This window comes from Ambystoma mexicanum, chromosome 8 (assembly GCF_040938575.1).
Source record: "Ambystoma mexicanum isolate Mex_15411 chromosome 8, UKY_AmexF1_1, whole genome shotgun sequence".
Lineage (NCBI taxonomy): Eukaryota > Metazoa > Chordata > Amphibia > Caudata > Ambystomatidae > Ambystoma > Ambystoma mexicanum.
In genome coordinates, this window is record NC_090929.1 from 56,745,200 (window position 1) to 56,764,330 (window position 19,131).

The window sequence follows — 19,131 nt, forward strand, 5'->3', positions numbered from 1 at the left end:
TCCTTGCTGCAAGCTCCAAGCAGACACTGCTATCCTACAACCTAACTCAACTTCAAGTGGAAAGGGCGTGGGGGAAAAACTACCTGGGAGCTCTTTGCAGATCACCATTAGTCAAGGAAGACCCTCACAGAGGCCTTTGACACCGTTTCAGCTACAACAGGGACCCCTTTGACTCCAATAAGGGCCCAGACCCCACTAGATGCTTTCAGGGACCACCAAGATCACCCACTGCCAAAAACGTCCACACAACAGATCTCCAACCCGACGTTTGGTGAGCTCAGCATCTCATTCACGTGCGACGGATGCTCCGAGTTGGTTTAGCGACTCAACAGATGACTGATGGTGTGACATGGTACCATGGTGGTTGCATACGATGTAGAATACAACATTGCTTTTGTAGAGCTGGTTCCTCACACACGCAATGGAGCAACACAACATCCAATGGCTATGGTTCCATTTCAGCTGCCAAAAACCTTAGTACAATGCAGGGCTCTGCAGGTCCACTTGCAATACTGGGTAAACTGTATTTATCCTCAAGTACTGCAGATGACAATCCCCTGAGCTCTTTTGCTGGCCACAACCTAAATCCGTTACTTCACTGGAGCTTGGTGCCAGGCAGGTAGCCCCAGCCTGCTTTGCCAGTTACCCCAAATGTCCCAGAATTTGCTGCTCCTAGGAATGTAGCAATGACTTTGCTTTAATCTGCATTTTGTTGTAATGGGCATCTGTGTGTGGGTGCGGAATGGTGCGATGTCACATGGAGTCTGGCGTGTTGATGAGTGACTGGGTTCTATGTGTTCTTCCCGTGACAGTTAGAGTTGCTGTGCTGGCTGGGTTGGATGTTCCAGTACTCTGTCCTTTGGTTTTACCTGTGCTCAGAGTGGGGGAATACACTCACCAGCAAACTCACCTCCTGACTCCAGTCTGTGGTGTGAGCAGGCCTACCCCATTACTTCACATTTATCGTGTTTTGTGAACACCTGTTTATTGAAAACAATGACAAAATACATAACATAGCTACATACAATAAACAAAATCCGTATGCCACACCTCTCATGCCAGCATTGTACCATACCAACAAGAAAAACACTTCTTCGTGCATTAAACCTCTACCCTTAATTCAAAGAGACCCACATGTCAGATTGAGTGGCCCACCAGATGTTTGGGACTGCAACTCCCATGATCCCTCACTACAAACTGTGCTGGCTAGGGATCATTGCAGCTGAACATCAAAACGTCTGAAGGGCCACGCAATCACTAACCACCCCGTACACCACTGCAAGGGCCCCAATGGGGAGAAAGGGAACCAACTGTCCAAAATAACACCTTAACATGAAATAAAGTGATCTAAAACATCCTATCACTTCTCTAGACTCAAGGCCATTGCGGCCATACTTCAGCTGACTGGAGAATTGGTAGCTCTGGCGAAGATCATCGCACACCGGTACTTGAACCCAAGCCTCCACCACGACATCCCCCAAACCTTCCATCCAAGCCCTCTACAAATACCTTAGCTGATGGCACAGCCACAAACTGGCTTAATTTATCCTGAAATGACACTTCCTTTTCTGCCCATCTAAACTATTTAAATCATGTCTCGTGTCTCGGCTCCCACTGGAGTACCGCCCCCGCCTGCCCCCATGTACCACCAGCACACACACCTTACCTATCGCTTCTCTGAAATATCACCTATAAATAAATTGATGAGCGCTGGGCTGAGAACTCCTCCCCAAGGGATCCCCGATGCTGTGCCTAATTTCTCATAGAAAGGACCACCGCTCTCTGCTGCTCGGCACTCATCCAATTGCTAGACCAGTTTCCCAGGCTAGCATTCAGCGCAGGTCGGAGAAACCTGTTTACACGTCCTCAGAGTGGGACCGTATTGAAAGCTGTACAGTAGTGTAAGTAGATTACATCCAGTGTTTCCCTGATCACCTTATTGAATAACAGATTTGTCTGTATGGCAGTAACGTCTCGCTCGCAGGTCTCTCAGGCTGCGCTGTTACCACGAGGCGGGAGGAGCCAAGCGCCCAAACACTGGGTTACAAGGTTCTTAACAGAATCTATTTTTACTGCCAGGATGAAGAGTAACACATAAAGTTAATGCAGAATAAAGTGTCCTTCTTGGCAATGGATTTCAGCATTCGGAATGTAAATGCCAAAACAGGATAAAGCAACATAATTATGTGTGTGCCTCCCCCCCCACCCTCAATCGGGTAATTGCAAGGGACAACAGCCCTCCTCATCTCTCAGTACATAAGTGGCTCCTCCTTAGGTAAAGGTTTCTACAAACGTGGGTGAAGCCCACTTTCTTTTCTCAAGGATGGAATTGCTGATGGTCTGCAGGGTAGGGGTAACTCAAGAGGAGAAATGTACAAGCAAAACAGGGCAAGGAATCAAGGGATCTGGAGCAATACCAAGTCTGTGCATGGCTTCCTAGCCCCTAGGACTAGCAGTCCAAAGTCCTTCTCTAGTCTTATCCCTTCTCTTGCAAACTCTTGAGGACAGAAGGTCCAAAGTACTTCCCTAGTCTTATCACTAATATTGAGGCTCAGTGGTCCAAACTCCTTCCCTAGTCATATTTCCTTCTCCCCTGCTAATGGCCCCCTCTGTCGCATTGACTCTTCCCTAGTCCCTTATGAGCTCCATAGAGCACCAGGCCCTCCTCGCCTATTCTACCGCTGTATCCTGTCTTCTCACCCCCCTAAACTGCACTTGCCTCTTTCCCCTGACAAGTCTGGTGGGGTGTGCATCCCTACTGAGCCTGGTCCAGCCCCGTCCTCACAATTACCATGTGGTCCTCACTCCCTGCATACCCTCGCACTTGCTCACCTGGCCTCCCCTTAGAACTTGCCTAGCCCCAGGGCCCTCTCCCACCCCTCCACCCCCCCCACACTTGTATATCTCCACTTGCCCCTGACCTTCCTCACACCCTAGTATTATCCCTTCCTCCCGACCTAAACCTCCTCCATTCCCCCCCTGCACTTCCTGGTACTGCACTTGCATGATCCAAATTTCCCAAGGCCTAGTAGGACCGTTATTGTTCTTTTCTTCCCTGTCCCCGCTTCCTTTTGTCTTGTGGTGTCTTGAAACACCATTTGTTATATGGCGCTTTACAAATAACCAATGAACACATAAATAAACTCTTGAAGACCGAAGGTCCAAATTCCTCCCTTAATCTTGTCCCTACTCTTGAAGACCAGTGGTCCAAAGTCATCCTCTACTCTTATCCCAACTCTTGAGGACCAAAGATCCAAAGTTCCAAGATAGGGCAGGCAGGGGCTGCGCAGCGATGGGGCATAAGGGCCCAGGCAGTAAGAAAAGGCCGACCTGGCGGATGCAGTCTTGTCCGCCTGAACTCTGCAAGGTTTGTCTTTTGTTACCGGCCTGGAAACCCCTAGCTCTGGTCTTTTGGCTTGGCCAGATCTGGTTCTATCTACCTGCTTCCCCTTTCCTCATTAGCTGGGGCCCATTTGGCTTTCCCAATCATATTCTTCCAACTTCCTCCTGTGGGGCCTTTTTGTTTTGGGCACCTCCTAATTGTACAGTCTCTGTCTCTCTCCTCCTGGACACCAGCTCCATGGAACGCTGTCCTTACTCCCCCAGGGCACCTTCCCAGTGATTACAAAAATTCATCAAACATATAAAAGCAATTAATCAGATCATAAAATCAAGAGATAAAAACCATGCAGCTCACATAGAAGGGTAAAATCATGGTTGAATCACCTTCACATTCTCCCAATAGAAAAATAAAACAGGTTAATAGGTTTAGACATAGAAGGAAACACGAGGTGTACCCGGCACGTTACTGCATCTCTATCTCGGGGCACAGTTTAGTTCTTTGGTGCCATGCATCTCACAGAAAGCAGGCAAAGGCAGAGGCAACTCCTAAATTCTGGCGGGAAAATAATGGCAGAAATGCTGAGTGTTGTAACCCACTGGACCTCAGAACATTTAATAGGTGTTTTTTTCTGAATGTCGTTGCAGAGCGGGCAGAACACGACAAAGTGCAACCATTTATCTAACTCTCCACACCAGCAATTGCCATCACCCAAGTGCATTGTGCCCGATCACTTACATGTTATAGCTTTTAAGTGAAAGATATTCAACCGGGCCCTGGTCAAAATAATTCAGTGATAGGTGTTTGAGACCACAGTAAGGTATTTCGCTAAGGGCACAGCAGGGGATCCATCCTAACAAAGGGTTTGCCCAGAATTGCCTCCATTTCGGATAGTATCCTGGGCAGACCAACATTTTATTTTCAGAAGCTGGATGGGCAGGCTTGCAATGCTTTCTGGATTTTCGTAATAGCTAGCCAGCCCCATGGAGACCCACACTCTTTTAATGGAGACAACCAACCTATCCTGTAAGAGGTCCCAGACTCCTGGTTACTGTCCCCTCTTTATTGGTCCCCACAGATCGTCACATTCTTATCAATCTTAGTGTTAGTACGTTTGTGAGGAAGGATAGGCCAGTTTCCAAGTTTAGTGGGTACGTTGAGGTGGTTGGAGGAACACCAAGGAGGTGAGAAAGAAAATAATGTTCTCCCTTCTGTAGTGTCTCCAGATTCCTGCAGCCCCATAACTCACACCCATAGGCCCCCGGTACCAATCGCCTTACCCTTATAGATATCCCACATGTGGTCAACAGAGGTTTGCCTCATAGTCCTTACGGATCCGAAGAAGCCCCCAATCGCTTGGTTCATTCTCAGCCTCTGCTTGGCAATATTGGGATTCCAGATAAGGCCGTTGGGTGACACTGATCCCAAGGTAAGCAAAGTCCTGACAGACCCGAAGCCCACGGCCATTCAATGATATATGGACCTCCTTTGATCGCCGAGTATTATTAGCCTGCAATTGCCGTCAAACCTCAGTCTTGCATATAGGTACTATATGTATCGTCAAATGCTTGCAGAGATTTGGGGGCTCTAGCGAGTAGGGCTTCATCATCAGCATAACTTAGAATGGGCAGCCGTCGGCCTCCACATTGGGGGGCATCTGCATGTGTAGCATCTAGGGTGGAAGAAAGTGAGTTTATAGAGAGATTGCTTAGGAGGACTGGGAGTATGCACCCCTGCCTCGCTCCCTTCCCCACCTCTATGGGCTTAGCAGTTCCCCTTCCCTCTCCTAGCGACCCCGAACACTTGAATCATTATGGATAAACTCCATCCTCTGCATTGTGGTCTTGGAATGCCCATCTGATCAAGGGTTACCCATAGGAGTCTCCTGTCCATCTGGTCAAAGGCTGAGCTCAGGTCCATGAAGGTCACATAGACCGGAGATCCCAGAAGGAGTACGTATCTTGCCAAATTCAAGTAAACGTTGAGGCATTGATTTACCGTGCCAGTCCCGCCCTGAATGCCAACTGTGTATCAATCAAAAGGCCGTGGTCCCCAACCCACTTCTCCAATCTGCTTAGCAGTAACCCCACAAAGAGCTTGCATGATCCATCCAATAAGATAATTGGGCGGTGCGCGGAGGCACTGGCCGTACTGCCCTTCTTATAAATCGGGACAACAATACCCGTCTTCCAGCTGTCTGGAATATGCTTAGTGACAATGAGGGCGTTGAAGACTTGTGTTAGGAAGGGAACCTACAGGTCAGGGTTAGCACAGAATAAATCACACAACAGCCCATCAATACCCAGGGCTTTTGATGGTCGTTGTTTCCTCATTACATTTAAGAGTTCCCCAACTTCGAGACGGGGCAATGTCTCCTCAAGCTCAGCAGGAGAGTTTTCCTTTAAACCCTCATAATCGAGGTTACATCTGTGTAGGTTTAAAGTGCCTAATCCAGTCCTGTTCTAGGACATCCACTTCCGGAGCGTCCATGCAGCCTAGGTCTATCCTTGTTCCTTGCTGTAATTCTTCAGAACGACTTAGCATCACGTGAGGACGCAGCCGCACACAAGGCGCCTAACTGTTCCCTTGCCATCTCTGTCCTCCTGATAGTGAGTTCTTGTTTCAATTCTCCCCTCCCCCCATAACCTGATAACCACAGTATTGGGGACAGATGCTTGGAGGGCAGCAAGGAGTCATTTCTTTTTCTTTTTACAGGTTTCTGAGAGCCAGGGACGTCATTTGGGGGTCGCCAGAGGTCGCAACTGCGACCTCTGGGGTCTCCCTTGCGACCTCTGTGGTCACCATGGCGACCTCTAGAAAAAATAGAAAAAAAAGAAAAAAAAAGTTTTTTATTATTTTTTTTTTTTTTGTAATGTAAGCTCACGGGCTGTGGCCAGCACCATGTTGCTCTTTAGTTCTGGCGTGGCTGGCTTTCTTGTTAAAGCCCGTTAAAAAAAAAAGAAGAAAAAGAAGAAAAGGAGTGACACAAGTCTAACACTTTCAGCACTGACCCTAAATAAGAAAGATTAGGATTACCAAATAATGTGTCTTTCTGGAATTCTATACAATAATTGCTAGACTCATTAAAGGTTTATCTCAGGCACACTTCAGGGGGTGAGTCACTGATTTAGTCTGTTCTTAAACACCTCAACTCAGCCTTTAATCCTTCTGAGGTCGATAAATGAGTACCAAAACAGGTTGGGTGATATTGGGTGTATATTTTTTCTATATAAAGCATTTAAGCGTAAGTGCTATATAATAACTTATCATTTGGTCGTGGACGTCTGCTTGCATTCACAGTAATTTGGTAATATGGGCCTATATACAATGATCTTAACGATACATATGGCGATCCATTCTTGTATGAAATGTACATCACATTATAGCGATATCGTAACCACATTTTTTGTAGTGTACAATGCTATGTGATAGCACTTCCTGTTTTGTCAACGGGGGAAAGGTCGCGTTCCATCGCATCCCACAATATCACTTTGGGGTGGGGTCAAATGACATCACTTCCTGTGATGTCACCAGGGGTCAAGGGTCGTGTGATGTCACTTCTGCTACCCCTGGCATTTTGGTGAAATGACGTCCCTGCTGAGAGCCATGATTTTGATCTACCGGTGAGTCCTGTTCGTTGGCCCTGCAGTTGTCCACAAATAGGGCAAAACACTATCAATAGTCAGGGCCTTTCGTAGCCACAGGTCATGAAGGGCCCTTCATTGCAAAATGTTAAAAACGAAATAAGCCATTCCTATCTCTTTCGAGGGATAGAAATGGAAGTGGGACAGCAGCGGTTCATAAAAAAGAAAATGGATGACAGGGTTGGCCATGACCCGTTCGTGCATTGCACCAATCTCCTGTGCCCAGTCCCAACAGAGGCAGGGGAATGCGGCCATGTGCCGCTCATTTCAAAGAGGATTTGGGACGCGCTTTAAAATGCACAGACACCCCACCTTACTTGTGCATATGCGCAAAAGAGAGATGAAAAAGTGCATCTGGATGTGCCATGTGTCAAAACAATCACCTTATCTGCGCCTAAACGTTTGTGTATAGGCGCGTTATAAATTTCATATAATATCATATCCACAAAGGTGAAATGAGTATTTCAGGGGGGCTGTGCAGCAGCGCAGGGGACAGGGGGCAGGGGGGTCAGCTTCATGCAAACCTTATGTATGACAGCTATGCTGCATTTGCTGGGGTGCTGGCAGCAGCTTTCACAATGACGGGCTCATAAAAAGGCCCATCACTGTGACATGGTACAAAGAAAAAATGCATTTCTATCCCTGTTTGAGGGATAGGCATGCGAGCGGGACAGCGGCAATTCATACCAAAGCTGTTCAATCTGAAAGAAAGTGCATCACAGGGTCGTCAATGACTCTGCAAAGCATTGCACTTTCCCATGCACCTGCTCCAAATCATGACAGGGGAATGTGACTGCTTTCTGCACATTTCAATAGGCATTCCATTTGTGGGTTCCGGATGCACTTAGAAATACACAGAAACACCGCCTTTCTCATTAGGGCACAGGTTTTTGTGTTGGTACAAGTGATGAGATGGACTTGCGCCAACAAAGTATTGAGTATCTGCGCCATCCTTTCTTAAAATCCTATTGGACATGAGAAGTCTTTTACCCTAATTTGAACCCTAGTAACTGAAATAAAGCAGGTCCTCAGACTGGTCAGATAGGCTGGCAGCAGTTGCTTTATTCCGGTTACAATAAGATACAATTAAGTTTGATGGATATGCACCACTGGCTCCCATCTCCCAGACAGGGCCCCTCTACTTGCCTGAGTGTGGAACCCTTACCCAGAACATTCTCCCACTCACACAGCAACCTTCTCTCACTCCCCTCAACATTCTCGTCTACATCACCAGGCTCATGCCTCCACCCAAAGCACTAAACAACACATCTCCCTTCCTTTCCACACCCCACAATATCTCCACCAAGCACTATCCAACACATCTCCCTTCCTTTCCAGGTCCCACAATCTCTCCACCAAGCACTATCCAACACATCTCCCTTCCTTTCCAGGCCCCACAATATCTCCACCAAGCACTATCCAACACATCTCCCTTCCTTTCCAGGCCCTACAATATCTCCCCCAAGCACTATCCAACACATTTCCCTTCTTTTCCAGGTCCCACAATATCTCCTCCAAGCACTATCCAACAATTCTCCCTTCCTTTCCAGGCCCCACAATATCTCCACCAAGCACTATCCAACACATCTCCCTTCCTTTCCAGGCCCCACAATATCTCCACCAAGCACTATCCAACACATCTCCCTTCCTTTCCAGGCCCCAAAATATCTCCACCAAGCACTATCCAACACATCTCCCTTCCTTTCCAGGCCCCACAATATCGCCACCAAGCACTAACCAACACATCTCCCTTCCTTTCCAGATCCCACAATATCTCCACCAAGCACTATCCAACACATCTCCCTTCTTTTCCAGGCCCCACAATATCTCCACCAAGCACTACCAAACACATCTCCCTTCCTTTCCAGGTCCCACAATATCTCCACCAAGCACAATATCTCCACCAAGCACTATCCAACACATCTCGCTTCCTTTCCAGGTCCCACAATATCTCCACCAAGCACTATCCAACACATCTCCCTTCCTTTCCAGGCCCCACAATATCTCCAACAAGGACTATCCAACACATCCCCCTTCCTTTCCCAGCCCCACAATATCTCCACCAAGCACTATCCAACACATCTCCCTTCTTTTCCTGGTCCCACAATATCTCCACCAAGCACTATCCAACACATCTCCCTTCCTTTCCAGGCCCCACAATATCTCCAACAAGGACTATCCAACACATCTCCCTTCCTTTCCAGGCCTCACAATATCTCCACCAAGCACAATATCTCCACCAAACACTATCCAACACATCTCGCTTCCTTTCCAGGTCCCACAATATCTCCACCAAGCACTATCCAACACATCTCCCTTCCTTTCCAGGCCCCACAATATCTCCAACAAGGACTATCCAACACATCCCCCTTCCTTTCCCAGCCCCACAATATCTCCACCAAGCACTATCCAACACATCTCCCTTCTTTTCCTGGTCCCACAATATCTCCACCAAGCACTATCCAACACATCTCCCTTCCTTTCCAGGCCCCACAATATCTCCACCAAGCACTATCCAACACATCTCGCTTCCTTTCCAGGCCCCACAATATCTCCACCAAGCACTATCCAACACATTTCCCTTCTTTTCCAGGTCCCACAATATCTCCTCCAAGCACTATCCAACAATTCTCCCTTCCTTTCCAGGCCCCACAATATCTCCACCAAGCACTATCCAACACATCTCCCTTCCTTTCCAGGCCCCACAATATCTCCACCAAGCACTATCCAACACATCTCCCTTCCTTTCCAGGCCCCAAAATATCTCCACCAAGCACTATCCAACACATCTCCCTTCCTTTCCAGGCCCCACAATATCGCCACCAAGCACTAACCAACACATCTCCCTTCCTTTCTAGATCCCACAATATCTCCACCAAGCACTATCCAACACATCTCCCTTCTTTTCCAGGCCCCACAATATCTCCACCAAGCACTACCAAACACATCTCCCTTCCTTTCCAGGTCCCACAATATCTCCACCAAGCACAATATCTCCACCAAGCACTATCCAACACATCTCGCTTCCTTTCCAGGTCCCACAATATCTCCACCAAGCACTATCCAACACATCTCCCTTCCTTTCCAGGCCCCACAATATCTCCAACAAGGACTATCCAACACATCCCCCTTCCTTTCCCAGCCCCACAATATCTCCACCAAGCACTATCCAACACATCTCCCTTCTTTTCCTGGTCCCACAATATCTCCACCAAGCACTATCCAACACATCTCCCTTCCTTTCCAGGCCCCACAATATCTCCACCAAGCACTATCCAACACATCTCGCTTCCTTTCCAGGTCCCACAATATCTCCACCAAGCACTATCCAACACATCTCCCTTCCGTTTCTTCAAAGGTTCAAACGGTGACTCCAGTTGAGCACTTACAGTATCGCCATCCCCGGCTTCTGGTGCTCAGGTTTCTTTCTATCCTCCCTCTTTGTTCTGTGGGTTTATTTTCAGATTGTTTGCCGGCTGGGGTTGGTCTACCTGCGTGCATTGTTTCTTTATTTGGATGAAGCGGAGAAGGTTCCTTGAGATCGTCTCCTTGGCTTCATTGAAGAGTGACAGGAGGGCACCGATTGGCCATGAATCGCGTGATCTCTGGTCATTCATGGTAGGGAGGCCAGAGAATCACTGCTGCTTTCTTGAGGTTCTCGGTGCTTGTTTGTCGTGGGTTTGCAGTTGAGTTATAAACTCGATCTGAGGTTAGATAATTGGCTGCAAACCGAGCTGGGTCTGTGGCTCAGCAGACTAAAGCGTCCAATACAGGGACCTGTGTTGGACATCATAATCACCAGTTCAAATCCCAGCAGGTACACACAACCGTTCATCCTTACGAGGTCGATAAAACGAGTGCCATTGAACTGGGTAACAATAAACATCTGTTTTCTGTCAACAGTGCCAAGATGCTCTTCTGGGGATTAACGTGAGATGGAGATGCTCAAAAACAACCCAAAATTCGGAGACAAAAAAATGTTCATAAATAGAGTACACAAACTGGAGAAAGAACACAGTCTTATTTCAAGAACAGCCAAGAGGATTCACCCAGCTAAAAACTGGACACGTCTCACATGCCCATTTAGGGCCAAAAAATGTAAAGCTGCAAACCGCACATCTTGCATTTTTGATAAGTGTTACAATAATAAAAAAACGAAGAAATCATTTGTTGGACATTGCAGCACAGACAGTTGCTCTCCCTCCTCTCACTGCCCCCTCTGCCGCCAACACACCTTTCCCACCAGGATTCCCAATTGCTCACCGGAGCCACAGCTCCACTGCATCATGACCGCCCCCGACGTCCGCTCTACACCGCATCAGTCTGCCCCCACTCACGGAGCACAGAATTGGCTCAACATTACTCCAGTGGGGGAATTCAACCCAAGCCAACAGGCGAAGCCAGCCTCAGACCAAGGCCCTCATCTAAGGCCCATGCATGTCTGGGCACGGAAGGGCATTCTCACATGTCTCAGTCGCCTATAACGCACATGCCATTCCCGTCTCACCCACTTCCACCCAATTCCTCCCTAAACTCAGCCCTGAATACGTTTGCCCTACTCCTTTTCTCCCTTCCTTAGCGCCCGCCCATGCCACCACCCAGCATAAACACAGGAATCCACACGCACCTAGGTCCACCACTTCTCCCACTCCCCCTCAACACACCACCTGCCTTGATGCCATCAGATGATACAGACTCCCATCTCACACAGGACTTCGCTCACCACCGATCCTCAAATCCCTATCGCTCTGGATGTCTAGAAGGAATTTGCGCCTATACTCATGCATCCATTCCTCATCTCCCCTGCCTGAGTACACTCACCCTTGTATTTCCTCCCACACCGCTGCACCACCACATCTCACAGCCATGCCCACTATTCAAACAGACTCACTAGCCAGCCCTAGTGCTACATCTTCACCAACCACTCCCCCCTCTCCTGTGCACTCATCAACGCCAAATCCACCACTGCCCGTGCAGCTGACATCAGATAACTCATCACACTAAACAAGCTTGACCTCCTTGCCATTACTGAAACATGGCTCCTCCCTGCAGGCAGACCCGCTCTCTCTATCACTATACCCTTCGGCCACACTATCCTCCACTGTGGCCGCACATCATACAGAGGAGGCGGGGCAGCCCTCATCCACAAAGAAGCTATCACCATCAGACCTCTCATCACAAGCCTTCCTCCCACATGCGACTACTTCATGTCAGACTCACACAACCCCCAACTACCACTAGCTCCTTCCACGTCATATACCACCCACCTGGCCCCCCAAAAACATTCGAGGATGACCTCTCACAAACCCTCAGCATCAATTTGAAATGCTCCTCGAAACTACTCGTCATTGGTGATCTCAACCTGGGATTCAATGACCCTGTTGACAACGGCACTCTTTCGTTCTCCAAAAACCTAGAGTCCCTAGGATTCGCTTAATGCATTACCCACTCAACTCATTCGCTGGGTAGAACTCTAGATTGACTCGCTGACCTTAATTGTAACACCAAAGTCACATATGGCATCCCCTGTCCATAGACCATTACATTATTATACCCTTGATCATCCCAATGGCGGCTCAGCCAGCCACTGCCGCAATCTCTTTACCATCAGTAGACTCATGTTGTTCTCGCAACCTCACCAAAGACTGCCTTCTCCCCTTCTTTCTGCAAACCATTACCACCCCACTACTCTTGTCAACTCATACAACACTGCAATCACCTCAGCAGTTGAATCACTCGCCCCCCTCAAACTCTGCAAAGCAAAACAGACAGTTCACAAAAACTCCCGGTACACCCCCAGTCCCTGCATGCCAAAAAATGCAGCATTGAATTTGAATGGCATAGACCCCCGCCTCACCCAACAAAACCCAAGTCTACACTATATCCAAAGAATATAAACAAGCCATCCATACCCCCAAAGCCAACTCCAATGTAGACAGAATTGCCAAAGCCAAGTCCTAGCCACGCACACCTTTCCCCATCGTGCATGAACTGGAAACCTCCACCATGCCCCCAGCAAACTTATTTAAAGACACCACATGGTGCCATCAATCCCAAGATGCCCTCATGAATGAAATCTCACCCCTCCAGGAAAAAATCAGCAAAGAAAAAAGAATGTATCTGCACCACAACCGAGGCCCTTAACTCTGACACCATCCACCCTGTCCCCTGTTCCCTCCAACCCCTCCACCACTTTCTGCTTCCACCCACTGACTGAGACGGAAATTACTAAGATCATCTCCAGTCTCCAACCCTCCCACTGCCAAGGAGACAAATGTCCTGCCCCCCTCATCAAGGACTACTCTGAAGCCCTTACAACGTTACTCACAGCCATCATCAACTCCTCCTTCACCTCTGGCTTTATGTTATGTTATGTTCATGTTAATTATACTTGAACAGCGCACGTTCACCGGAGGGCATCTTGGCGCTAAGCAGCAGAGGTGAAGCAGTGAAGAAGGAGAGAAACCCTAAAATAAAAGAGTCTTTAAGGAACAACGAAACGCTAAATGATCAGCAGTGGCTCGGAGGGCCCGAGGCAGGGTGTTCCAGGCCCTCGCAGCAGCCACAGAGAAAGCACAGCCACCAATCTGCAGCAGTCAGACCTTAGGAACGCATAGCAGAAGGGCAGACTGGGACCGAAGTGGTCGAGCAGGAATATAATGGGAGAATTATTCCTGGAGATAGTCTGCCCCCATCTTGTAACAAGCCTGATGTACAATGCACACAGATTTAAACAAGATCCGCTTCTCAATCGGGAGCCAGTGCAGTTGCCTTAGGAGCGCAGAGATGTGCGCAGGAAATGGAGGGCGCAGAATAGCTCGGACAGCAGCTTAATCCTCTTAACCAGATATTGCGGCGGGCAAAATAGAGTGAGTTGCAATAATCAGCAGTACTCTGCACCAGCCCTGCTACACCCGGGGCATGATAATGAGATGGAATGAAAGGGAGGACCTTCCGCAAGATGCGCAGTTTGAAGTGACCAGATTTACAAACTGCAGCCACCTGCTCTGCCATAGAAAGAGAGGAAGTAAACTTAACACCCACATTTTGCACTATAAGCGAAGGCAGGGGTAACAGGCGTAGAGAGCCCGGCCAGAATTTCGGGGTCCAAAAACAAAGGGGACAGGTAGTGCCGACAACAATAACCTATGTCTTATTGCCATTAAGTTTTGACCAGTTGGCAGCCATCCATGCACCCAAGTCCTCCAGGCGGTGTCGGGATGAGAGAGGTCCAGGAGAACCAGCATTAGGTGAAAGAGCAGACCCCTGGGGGGCACAACGGAACCGTGGCAGAGCATCAGAGCAAAAAGGAGCTAAAGGGACTGACTGGCCCCACTCGATCAGCCAGCAAAGTGGAGAACCAGTCAAGAACCTGGGCCCCCAGACAAGTGACCGACAGCCAGGAGAGCAAGATGGAATTTATTTATTTAATTTGCATTTTAAAGCGCTCACACAGCCCGGGGGCATCGAGGCGCTGTTATAGGAATATGTCTCTTAGTTGCATATTTATAACGCGCTTAATACCCAGAAGTTTTTAAGCATGGACCAGGGGATTGAACCTGTGTTGCTTTATGTCATCTTGTTTTCCAAGGCGAGAACGTTGCCGCTGAGCTATCCTCCCAGGAATGATCGACAGTGCCGAACGCTGCTGACAGATCTAATAGGAGGAGTTCTCCTACACCACTCTGGTCGACAAGGTGGGTCAGGTCATCTAACACAGAGTTAAGTTCAGATTCAGGGCATCTTCCTGGGTGAAAACCAGACTGAAAGACATCAAGAGCCCGTGAGGATTCAAGGAAAGACGCCAAAAAAGGGTATACAAGAGCTTCCCAGACTTTTATCACGGCTGAAAGAAGAGCAATAGGCCGGTAGTTTGCAGATACTCCGGGATCAAGAGACGTTTATTTCAGTAATGGAAGCACACACGCGTGTTTAAGAGCACTAGGGATAGACCCCACCCGAAGGGAGATGTTAACTGCTGACGTGATTTGGGAAATCAAATCAGCAGAGAATGACGTCAGCAGGGGAGGCAGATTTCAGGCCACGAATAGCCCTGAGCGTGTCCTGGTCGGAAAAGACAGGAAGGAGAGCCAAGAGGCAGTGGGGTCGGGCAGCTCCAGGGGAGTCTGGGCATCGGAAATCTTACCAATTGTAGCACTAATATGATTCCAAATGGAATGGACTTGGTGTGGAAGAATGATGAGAGGGAGTCACGGAAAGCCTGCAAGGGGGTTACAGACGAGCCTGCCTTGGAAGGTGTAGAAAGAGACTGAACCAGTTCGAATAAGGCTTTCGACTTGATAGCCGCACTTTCTACCTTCATGTTGGGATAGTATGCCAACCAATCAAACACACAATTTTGCAGGAGACAATCCGCTGTTGTTTTGTCTGCTGTGTGTGCCGTACAGATAAGGGGCAGCCAATGATGCACTAATCCATATATGTTCTATAAGTAAATATGATCCCTTCACCAATCCCTACCTTTCATAGGTTTTGTATTTTGCCACATAGAATGATGTCATAGATGATGCATACTGGGGTTATGCATATATATGTAATCAAATTGATGTGTGAGTGGGCATGCACCAGTCCGATGTCTGTCTGGTCTCTCTTCTTTATTAAATTGACAATAAAGTAGTACTTTGCCATATTCCTTGTGTCTGTCTGGTGTTTGGGTTTTTCACCATAATTGTAGTTCCATCTTGCACAAAAGACGCACCAAGGTGCTGCAGCAAAATTATAATTTTGTTTCTCTGTTCTCCAAGTCCTGCCCCTGCTAGCTAAGCAACTCCCATCTCGACACAAACCACAAACCTGTACACCATGACCTTTCCACTATCTTTTTGATGAACCGCCAAGCTGAGGCAAAGCTGTTTGAATTTAATTTGGTCTATTTTCTTCAAATTTTCAATACAGTTACCTCACAAAAACAGGGCCTTCCGTGGTACTGGGGGCACTGTGTTCATGCTCTAACTTGACAAATTGGCACTAAGGCAATGTTGTGTCCTTCATCTGTATGTAGTCATTATCCTTTCGCCTTGGACGGCACTTGATTGTCGGGAACTGGGTTTAACGTTATGGGTTATGTTGGATACGCTAGGCTCCACTGGAGACTACTCATTAGAAGTGATCAATTGAATTCGGTCATTTTTGAGCAACAGACACCCTTGTCTGAGCTGGGGTGATGTCAGTTCGGAAACTGAACCAATTGGTTGTGGAGTCCCGTAGGAAGCTTGCTTATCGCCAACACTGTTTAAATTCTATAATAGACCTCTTAACAACAATGGAAACCCACTTTACCAACTACGCGGGAGCCCATGATCGAACTGAGCAGGTGCTACAGTCAAGACAATGGTAGGTTAATCTATGGATTACTTAAGAACTGGATGTCCAAAAATTGGATGTGTTTGAATAGCACTAAGACCAAGCTGCTGATGGTTGGCTCTATACAAGGTAGAGCCAAATTAGGTCTAGAATACGTTTGAATATTGATGGAAACCACATTAACATTACAGAGAACGTTGACCGCTTGGGGTCTACCTACAGGCCTCTCTTGCATCTGACGCTCAAGTAGACAGGTTGGCCAGTAGTGCTCAGTACCATCTGCGGGTGTTAAGACACATCAAACATCTCTTGTCATTTAAGAACTGAGATTCCTTGGTTAGTGCAATTATTATATCACACATAGATTATTTTAATGCCCTTCTAACTGGAGCCAATAAGAAATGCCTTAATAAGCTGCACGTTCTTTAGAATGAGGCGGTCAGAATGCTCTCTGACATTTCTAAGAAGGATCATGTTGCTGGTGCCAGGAAGAAGCTACATTGGCTAACAGTGCCAGCAAGAAAACTATTTTAAGTCCTCTCCCTTGTTCATAGGTCTATCTATGGGGACGCACCTCTTTATCTTAAATTAATGTTAATGTTAAAGGACATTTGTACCACACACTATCACCACTGGAGTGGTTCCCTGGTGCACTGGCAGCTCTGAAAAAAGGGAGGGAGGGCGAGTTAGTGGGAGAAAGCAGGAAAAGTGCAAGAGAGCAGTGATGTGCTGTTGGCAGCCTCAGCCCGGTGGGTCAGTTGGCTGGGCCTGGGGTATTTGCAGCCAGTAGTCGTCGTGTACTGTTGTGCAAGTCTATGTGTGTTTTTTGTTTTGTTGTTGCAGTGTAGTGAAGTTTGTGCGGTTTGTTGTGCTGTAGGTTTGTGTTTGTGTTTGGTTTGGAGTTTGAGAGGTGTAAGCAGAGGGGGAAATGGTTAGTGGAATTGGTTAGTTGGCATCTCTATCCTGAATTGAGCTGCTGGGCTTGTGTAGTCTCTCCTGATGCGCCACTGATCTGATCTGGGCCCATCTTGCATTCAATGCCCCTTTCACAACTGTCCCCCACCTCAACCAGTCTCCCTCACAACCCCATCGGTCCTCCCTTCCTACTCCTGTGGCCAGAGCGCCTACCAATGTACACAACTCAGCTTGTCTGGTGATTGTCAGTATCTTGACAATTCAATAGACACTTGGTACCTGGTGGCAACTAAGGTGGTGGGGGGGTGAGGTCGTAGGTGGGATTGTATAGGGTAGTTGACTCAGTCTCTATGGGTGTCACCTTTGTTTCAGTCTATCTGGGGTCATCCGTCCCAGTACTGCGGGAGCTTCCCTGTCGGTTCTGGGGCTGTCAGTGTCCTTGCCAGTTTGTTGTTTCGGTTTTCAGTTTGGGTCTGTGGTCTTGAAGAGCCAGGTTTTTAGTAATTTTCTGAATTTGTGGTGATCTTCCGTGTTCCTTATCACTTTTGGGATGTTGTTTCAGGTTTTTGCGGCTAGGCGGTAGAAGGAGGTGGCTCCAAGTTTTTTCTTAAGGTATGGTTTTAGTTCTAGGCGGATTTCGTTGCTGGATCGGAGGGGCATCTTTGGTTTGTAGACTGTTATTTTCTTTTGAAGGAATTCTGCTCCTTGTCCTCTGATTGCCCTGTGCGTTATGCACATGGTTTTGAAGGTGATGCGATGTTTTACTGGGAGCCAGTGTAGTGTTTTTAGGGCAGGAGTGATGTGGTCTCTTCTGGATAGTTTGAGGAGTAGTTTGGCTGCCAAATTTTGGATTCGTTGTAGTTTCTTCAGGAGTCATTCTGGTTTTCCGAGGTAGAGGCTGTTTGCATAGTCAATTCTTGACATGATGAGGGCGATGATAGTCAGTGTTTTGTGCGTGAAGGAGAGGAAAGGTAGGATTCTTCTTGCCGTGTTGAGGAGGAAGAAACATTTCTTCACTGTTGCGTTTATTTGTGGTTCTAAGGTTAGGGTGTTGTCCATCAGAACTCCTAGATTCTTTACTACCTTAGATGGTGTTGGTGTGGTTCCCATTTCCGTTGGCCATGGGATGGCGGTTTGGCTCCCTTGGTCTTTGGATATGATCATGATTTCGGTCTTTACTGGGTTGACTTTCAGGTTGTTGGTATTCATCCAGTTGAAGACTTCTTTCAGACATTCGATTAGAGTTGAGTGATCCGCTTCGTTGTCTTTGATTTTGTAGATGATTTGAGTGTCGTCGGCGTAGTTGTAGCAAGTAATGTTGTATTTTTTGAAGATTCTGATGACCGGAGTCTGGTAGATGTTGAAATATAGTGGTGATAGTGATGATCCTTGTGGTTCTCCACAGTCGTTAACTCGTGGAGTGGATTTGAATGGTTTAATCCATACGGTTCTGTTCTGTCTGCTAGGAATGATTTAGTCCAGAGTAGTGCTGTGTCTGTTATGCCTATGTCTTCTAGTCTTTTGGTCTTAAGGAGCGAATGAAACTATACGCTCCATCCAGATCACTTCGATCCAGCTCAAAGGGACAACTGGTTGTTCCAAGATATAAAAGAACAAAAGGCTTTGGACGTTCTTTCCCTGTCCTTGCAGCTCAAGCGTGGAATGCTCTTCCCATAGAACTGCCATTAGAAAAGCTCCTATTGTGTTTTCGGGAGTGTTTAAAAACCCTCCTATTTGAGTCATTTCTGCTAGTGTTTACACTTCTGTCGGCTTGCTTGGAAACATCTTAAGGAAGTAAATCTCTTCTTTATTTAGGTTATCTGTACTGGCCTGTCCTCGTGTCTATGTGCACCCTGATTCCTGCGGGCTTTGACGCTTTATAAATAAATAAAATAGAATGGGGGCTTC